Source organism: Babylonia areolata, chromosome 17, assembly GCF_041734735.1.
Source record: "Babylonia areolata isolate BAREFJ2019XMU chromosome 17, ASM4173473v1, whole genome shotgun sequence".
In the NCBI taxonomy this organism is placed as follows: Eukaryota; Metazoa; Mollusca; class Gastropoda; order Neogastropoda; family Buccinidae; genus Babylonia; species Babylonia areolata.
Window position 1 is genome coordinate 20,093,291 of NC_134892.1, and position 7,500 is coordinate 20,100,790.

The 7,500-nt window shown below is 43.8% G+C and overlaps 1 protein-coding gene across 1 annotated transcript in view; it reads right to left on the reverse strand.

Moving 5' to 3' along the window:
- Window positions 1-7,284, reverse strand: part of LOC143291511 (monocarboxylate transporter 5-like) — a 53,756-nt gene extending 46,472 nt beyond the window's left edge. The window contains exon 1 of the mRNA XM_076601399.1: window positions 6,412-7,284. The gene's annotated coding sequence lies outside the window, so the exon portion shown is untranslated. The remainder of the gene's footprint in view (window positions 1-6,411) is intronic.
- Between the last annotated feature and the right edge of the window lie 216 nt (window positions 7,285-7,500).

Sequence of the window (7,500 nt, forward strand, 5' to 3'; positions counted from 1 at the left end):
AGAGAGAGAGAGAGATAGACAGAGAGACAGATTCAAGATTCAAGATTCAAAAACGTTATTACTCAAGGATTTTAGGCATTGCCCATTCTTCCAATCTGTCCTTGTGACAACAATAACGATAACGATACAACAATGATAATTTTTGTAAATACTACTACAACTTCTATAACAACAACTACTACTGATACTACTACCAATGATAATAATAATCAACATCATCATCATTATAAAAAGTGATAAAAACGAACGCACTCACACCAACCCACCCCTACCCCCACACATGTACACACTCGCTCCGATCCAACACACACACACACACACACACACACACACACACACACACACACACACACACACACACACACACACACACACACACACACACACACACACACATATGCACATACAGAGACATGACCAAAGCGAGAGTGGACATAAAGAGAACAGAGAAACACAACAATATCATTGTCCATAAACAGAAGTGATTAATATGCTATGCAGATGTTACATGTGGTAACATCAAATCAACTGGCAAATAAGGAAATCATGAAAGCACAAACTGTAGAAAACAGAATAAAAGACTTCAGTGTATGTAATGGTATAGATACAAATTTCACAAAAAGGAGCATGAAGTTGGTGTGTTTTTTTTTGTTTGTTTGTGTGTTTTTTGTTGTTGTTTTTTCGGATGGTTATGTTTGCTTTGGAGGAGGGAGTGTGGGGGGGCGGGGTGGGGGTGGGGGCGGGGGGGGGGGGCTATTCTTTGTGGAGCAGAAGTTTTCGTATGCTTGATTTGTAGGAAGGTAATGAATTGCACGTCTTAATGAAGAGAGAGAGAGAGAGAAAGGGGTGGGGCGGCGAGACAGATAGACAAAAGAAAGACAGAGACAGACAGAGACAGAGACAGAGACAGAGAGACAGAGAGTCTAGTTATGACAGAGCATCACATATTGTCTCGCTTTTTTTTTTTTTTTTTTTTTTTTTTTTTTTGCTGATTCACGCTGTCCCTGTACAGAAAAGTCAAGACCAACACTGAACAAGACTTTTCGAATTCCAGTTCGGGGTTTGAGTTCTCTCTCTCTCTCTCTCTCTCTCTCTCTCTCTCTCTCTCTGGAAATTAACTTCGGAAGCCTAATAGTTATAAAAAAAACAAAAAAAACAAACACTGTTACCCTGATGCCAGTTCCACGGTTTATGATTCTGAATGATTTCATGGAAAGTTGGATGGTCGAGCTTTTTTTATTTTCCTTTTTTTAATCTTAGCAATGTGTTGCATTTTATGATATTGCTGTTGTTGTTGTTGTTGTTTGTCGTTGACTTTCTATTTAGTCTTAGCAATGTGTCAATTTCTCTGTAAACCGTCGATATTCTTTTGTTCATACATTGTCTCCCTTGCCAAGGAGAGTATTCGTTCTTTAGTTTAGCGTCTTTTCACTATTAGTGATATTTTTAGACGATTAAAAAAAAAAAAAAAAAAAAAGAAAGAAAAAAAAGTGGGGTGGGGAGGGGTGCGGGGGTGGGTGGGGAGAGGGGAATGAGAAGTCAGGATAATACAGAAAAGGTAGAAAACTACTAAGAAATGCATAACTAACATGAAATTAGCTTTAACAGGAACAATTCAATGATTACGAAGTATATTAAAGGACAGTATTGTCGATGGCAATAAAACAATGTTCGTGACCGTCTCTCTCTCTCTTTCTCTCTGTCTGTCTTGGCGATAGAAATACCTAATCATGGAAGACAGGGTGCCTCTATTTCTTATGATGCATTGAAATGTTTCTTCCTTTCCTGGCTGACGAGGTTATTTCACTATCCGAGACTGTTGTTGGTCTGTAGAATCAATCAAATACCTTACATAAAACTGCGTGCGTGAGTGTGTGTGTGCCTGTGTCTGTGTCTGTGTTTGTGTGCGCGCGTGTGTACATACGTGCATGTGTGTGTATCAAGAAAGGGGTTACTGACACCTAAAGGGTTACCTTAGCCTTCTCGTGCGTGTCTGGGAATGAGAGAGTGTTGTCAAGAGAGGATGACACTATGACACTGCAAAGTACTTTTTTTTTTTTTTAATACATGACCACCTCTCCTCTCCTGCGCTGGTATGGCCATACAACAAGATCCAATGGTCTTACTAAAAGTTCTTCTTTGTTCGTGGGCTGCAACTCCCACTTCCACTCGTATGTACACGAGTAGGCCTTTCCGTGGATGACCGTTCCCCCCTCCGCCCTGCCTCCCCTCCCCTCCCCTCCGCCATGTAGGCAGCCATACTCCATTTTCGGGGACGTGCTTGCTGGGTATGTGTGTTCTTGTTTCCATAACCCACCGAACTGATGGATTACAGGATCTTTAACGTGCGTATTTGACATTATGCTCGCACACACACACACACACACACACACACACACACACACACACACACACACACACACACGGAGAAGATTCAGGTACAAGCAGGTCTGCACATTATGTTGAACTTGGAGATCGGAAAAAAAAATCGCAACCCTTTCAGCGCTATATAAATACCATTATTAATATTATTATTATTACTTCACCCACCAAGCACCGTTACCGAGATTCGAACCCGGGATCCTCAGGTTGAAAGTCCAACGCTTTAACCACTCGGCTATTGCTCCCGCCTCTTGCCAAAACAATTCTCTACGGAGCTGTTGAAGTAGGAAGGTGGATGGGAAAGATAGAAAAAACCCAACACATAATGGACTGAGAGCACTCCGGAATGGGCAGGAGAGATAATTCGCAGTGACAGTGACCCAGGTTTTGAACAACCAATAATCATTTGCCTGTTAATTGACAGCCCTTTGACAACTTACCCAGAAATGAAAGAATCTGCGATTAATGCTCCACAAAAGGACATTGTTTCACTACTTGTTTGTGTGCCCCCTTTTTTGTGAAAGAACCAGGCAAAAATGTTTATCCAGATATTATAGAAACCGCCCAAATTCCGTTAAATTCTACTTACTGTTTTCTGGAAAGAAAACAACAAAAGAATACTGTTAAAACTTAAATCCTTTTCTTTATTTTTGTATGCGTAGTTCTTTCGTTAATATTTTATCCATTGATAGGAACATGTTTTGTTTGTATTATAAGTGAAATGTTACTTGGCAGTGCGTTTATTCAGTGTGACTGAACGAATTATCCAATTTCTAATTTTTTGACATCACTCTGTTTTAATTGTATGATATGTGTAAAATATGAATATACGTAATGTTTCAATGCCCCCAGGGGACACACGAAATAAAGATGTTGCCTTGCCTGAACACACGAGCGACAGATCTGAAGGTATCGGGCATATTTGTGTGGTGACCCAGTGACAATCCACAACACTGGGACAAAATCAAAGAGAGAGAGAGAGAGAGAGAGAGAGAGAGAGAGAGAGAGAGAGAGAGAGAGAAATGGTGAAGTAATTCAAATTGGTTCCACGTGTGAGATGCCTGCCACACTAAATTACTGCCAACAACCTTCTTTTAATTAAGGCAACGAAGTAAGTTCGTAGTGTACTGACGGAGAATAATCGCCGGCATGTCTGTCAGGCACCCGTGTTCGACTATGACCATCAGAACAGCAGAGGAGGTAACTCCTGTCCCGACTATCTGGCCTAGACTTAGACAAAAGTGGAGAGTGTCTTGCCCAAGTTAAATCCCCACTCTCTCGGCCAAGACGGCTTTAGGACAGTCGGCGTTGGGATGGTTCCCAAAAGTCAACTAGCCCCCAAGGCTGCAGCATTATAAATTCGTTCATATAATTTTATCGTCTTCCTCAAGGAGCTGATCAAAGAGAATATTCCTTGAAACTGTTGGGTTTTCTAAGGTTGTTATGCCGGGAGGGTGTGTGTGGGGGTGGGGTGGGGGGGTGGGGGCGAGGCGGAGATGGGTTGGGAGGGGGGGGGGAGTGGAGGGCAGGGGGGAGGGGGAGGGCAGGGGGGGGGGTCAACAGTTAGGATAAGCTCCCACTGCTCTGTTAAATGCTCCCCAGGACTCGCGTCTCAAACATCCTCTGTCAGCCAAAGCCCAGCTCTTGGCCTTCATGTGGCGGAGCCGTTTCCACTGACAAGGAGAAGTTGGAGGGAAGGTCAGTAACGGGCGCCTTAAAACCCAGTCGCTACGGGTAGATGGTGCTCGTCAGCCTTTGAAGACAGTCCATCAGACAGTCCATCTAAGGGAAGGAAAACACCCTGATTCCAAACCTCCTCTGTCTTGCGACTATCCCCTCTTCAGGAAAAGACTTCGAGAGTCAACCCCGAGGAAGAACACGGGCACGTGATGCTCCCAGTCTAGGCCGGATACAAAAGGAAATCTCGGAACAGATAACAGAAGAAGAAGAAGAAGAAGAAAAAAAAAGAAGCGAAGATGGATATACTGGACCCCTGTGGCTCACAATGGTGGTACAACACAGTTGCGTCTCATGGATGGACAACCTCATTCTAGAACCTATTGGGCTGTGTCGTGTCGTGTCGTGTCGTGTTGTGCTGTGCTGTGCTGTGCTGTGCTGTGTTGTGTTGTGCTGTGCTGTGCTGTGCTGCATGTTTAGTGTCGTGGCGTATTGAGTTGTGCTGTGCTGTGCTGTGCTGTGCTGTGCTGTGCTGTGCTGTGCTGTGCTGTGCTGTATTGCGTATTTAGTGCCATGTCGTATTGAGTTGTGCTGTGCTGTGCTGTGCTGGGCTGTGCTGTGCTGTGCTGTGCTGTGCTGTGCTGTGCTGTACTGCGTATTTAGTGCCATGTCGTATTAAGTTGTGCTGTGCTGTGCTGTGCTGTGCTGTGCTGTGCTATACTGTGCTGTGCTGTGCTGTGCTGCGTGTTTAGTTTCGTGTTGTATTGAGTTGTGTTTTGCTGTGTTGTGCTGTGCTGTGCTATACTGTGCTGTGCTGTGCTGCGTGTTTAGTTTCGTGTTGTATTGAGTTGTGTTGTGCTGTGTTGTGCTGTGCTATACTGTGCTGTGCTGTGCTGCGTGTTTAGTGCCGTGTCGTATTAAGTTGTGCTGTACTGTGCTGTTTTGTGTTTTGCTGTGCTGCGTGTTTAGTTTCGTGTTGTATTGAGTTGTGTTGTGCTGTGTTGTGCTGTGCTGTGCTGTGTTGTGCTGTGCTGTGCTGTGTTGTGTTGTGTTGTGCTGTGCTGTGGTGCGTGTTGAGTGTCGTGTCGTATTGAGTTGTGTTGTGCTGTGTTATGCTGTGCTGTGCTGTGCTGTGCTGTGCTGTGCTGTGCTGTGCTGTGCTGTGCTGTGCTGCGTGTTTAGTTTCGTGTTGTATTGAGTTGTGTTGTGCTGTGTTGTGTTGTGCTGTGCTGTGTTGTGCTGTGCTGTGCTGTGCTGCGTGTTTAGTTTCGTGTTGTATTGAGTTGTGTTTGCTGTGTTGTGCTGTGCTGTGCTGTGCTGTGCTGTGCTGTGCTGTGCTGTGCTGTGCCATGTTGTGTTGTTATATGCTGTGCTGTGCTGTTTTGTGCTGTGTTGTGCTGTTTTGTGTTGTTTTGTGTTGTGCTGTATTGTGCTGTGCTATGCTGTGCTGTGCCATCTTGTGTTGTGATATGTTCTTTCATGATGTGATGTGATGTGCTATGTTGTGCTGTGCGGCGCTGTACTGTACCGTACTGTACTGCACTGCAATACACTGCACTGTAATGTTTTATACTGTACTGCACTGTATTCCATTGTATTGCACTGTACTGAGCTCTGCTGTTACGTCATCTGCCCTCTTTCAAAGACCAGAACATCTGTTCTATTTTTTTCCCGTTATCTCCCTTTCTTTGCCTGTCTGTCTGTCTGTCTGTCTGTCTCTGTCACTCTTTCTTTAACTCTCCCCCCTCTCTCTTTGTCTCTGTCTCTCTTTCTTTAACTCTCCTCCCCCCTCTCTCTTTGTCTCTGTCTCTCTTTCTTTAACTCTCCTCCCCCCTCTCTCTTTGTCTCTGTCTCTCTTTCTTTAACTCTCCTCCCCCCTCTCTCTTTGTCTCTGTCTCTCTTTCTTTAACTCTCCTCCCCCCTCTCTCTTTGTCTCTGTCTCTCTTTCTTTAACTCTCCTCCCCCCCTCTCTCTTTGTCTCTGTCTCTCTTTCTTTAACTCTCCTCCCCCCTCTCTCTCTGTCTCTGTCTCTTTCTGCATCCGCGTCTCAGTCTCTCTTTCCCCCCCACAACCCCCCCCCCCTCTCTCTCTCTCTTGCTCCCGCCTCCCTCACTTTCTCTCCGTCGCTCTCTTTACTTCTTTGTCTCTCTCACACACACACACACACACACACACACACACACACACACACACACACACATATATATATATATACAAAATTGGTGTTTGTTTTCAATTTTGTTTTATATATATATATATATATATATATATATATATATATATATATCAGATTTTACGAGAAACACAATTATATTCTGAAAAGCGTTCTCCGTGATAACATTATCATCTTACCTTTGATGATCACAGGAGGCAGATGTTGTTTTTCTTACGGGTTGTTGGAAAACTGTTCCCTTCACTGTCTGTGCTGTTTGAGTTGTCTATATCAGATAATTTGGGGAAATTTCCGAGCGTCCACTCCTGCTAGCATTATGGCTGGCTGCCTGTGTGTGTTTTATCCACAACTTTGTCGCTGTTGTTTTGTTTCGGTTTTTTTGGCACTTTTGGTTTCACTGGTCAACCTTGTATTTTCGTAACACTCTTTGAAATACTCCAGGAGAAATATATGTGTAGATTTTCCCGTTTGCACTTTGTGGTCCGCTTATGAGCGATGCATATTATATTTGGGTGTTGAACTTCTTCATTCGTTTGTTATGCTATTTTTTTTGGGGGGGTTGCAGATTTTTCATTCACTTGCTATCAACACATATAAGCACATCTCGGCACATATTTCCATCATGTCCAATTTGTCACGGAGAATCTACGAATTCACAATCCCAATTTCACAATCATTTTCGTCAAAATCCTCCTTTTAGTAAGATGCTTCCTTTATTCGAAGTTCTCCTTTAGTCATCCAGCGAATCAAGTGTCTGTGTGTGTGTGTGTGTGTGCGTGTGTGTGAGTGTGTGTGTGTGAATATGTATGTGCACCGTCAGTTAACTATCACTGCCACTTATCCAGCTGTGGTATCAAAGTCGAAATCATGCACACCAGTTTCCAGGTCAAACATTTCTGATCTGCTATACAGCAGTGGTATACGCTATACATACGCAAAACGCTAAGAGGTGGGTTGGCTACACACTACGGTTGTATCACATCAGCGAGGGAAATGGTTTTGGCTCAGTCGCAGTGATGAGATAAGATTATTAATAAGGACAAGTGGAAAGCTTTCGACTTTGTTCCCAGCTGACTGCGCTGACGCACGCGTATCAAATCTGAACGTTCGTATGACAAGGGAGGTCATTCTGACGTGAGTTCCGGATCCTTGATGACATTAGTACACCCAGTTGCATTAAGTGCTGTAGAATAATGTGTCCACACATGTAAATGTAGTACACGCAGGTACATTAATTAAACGCTGTAGAATAACGATCCGGATCCTTG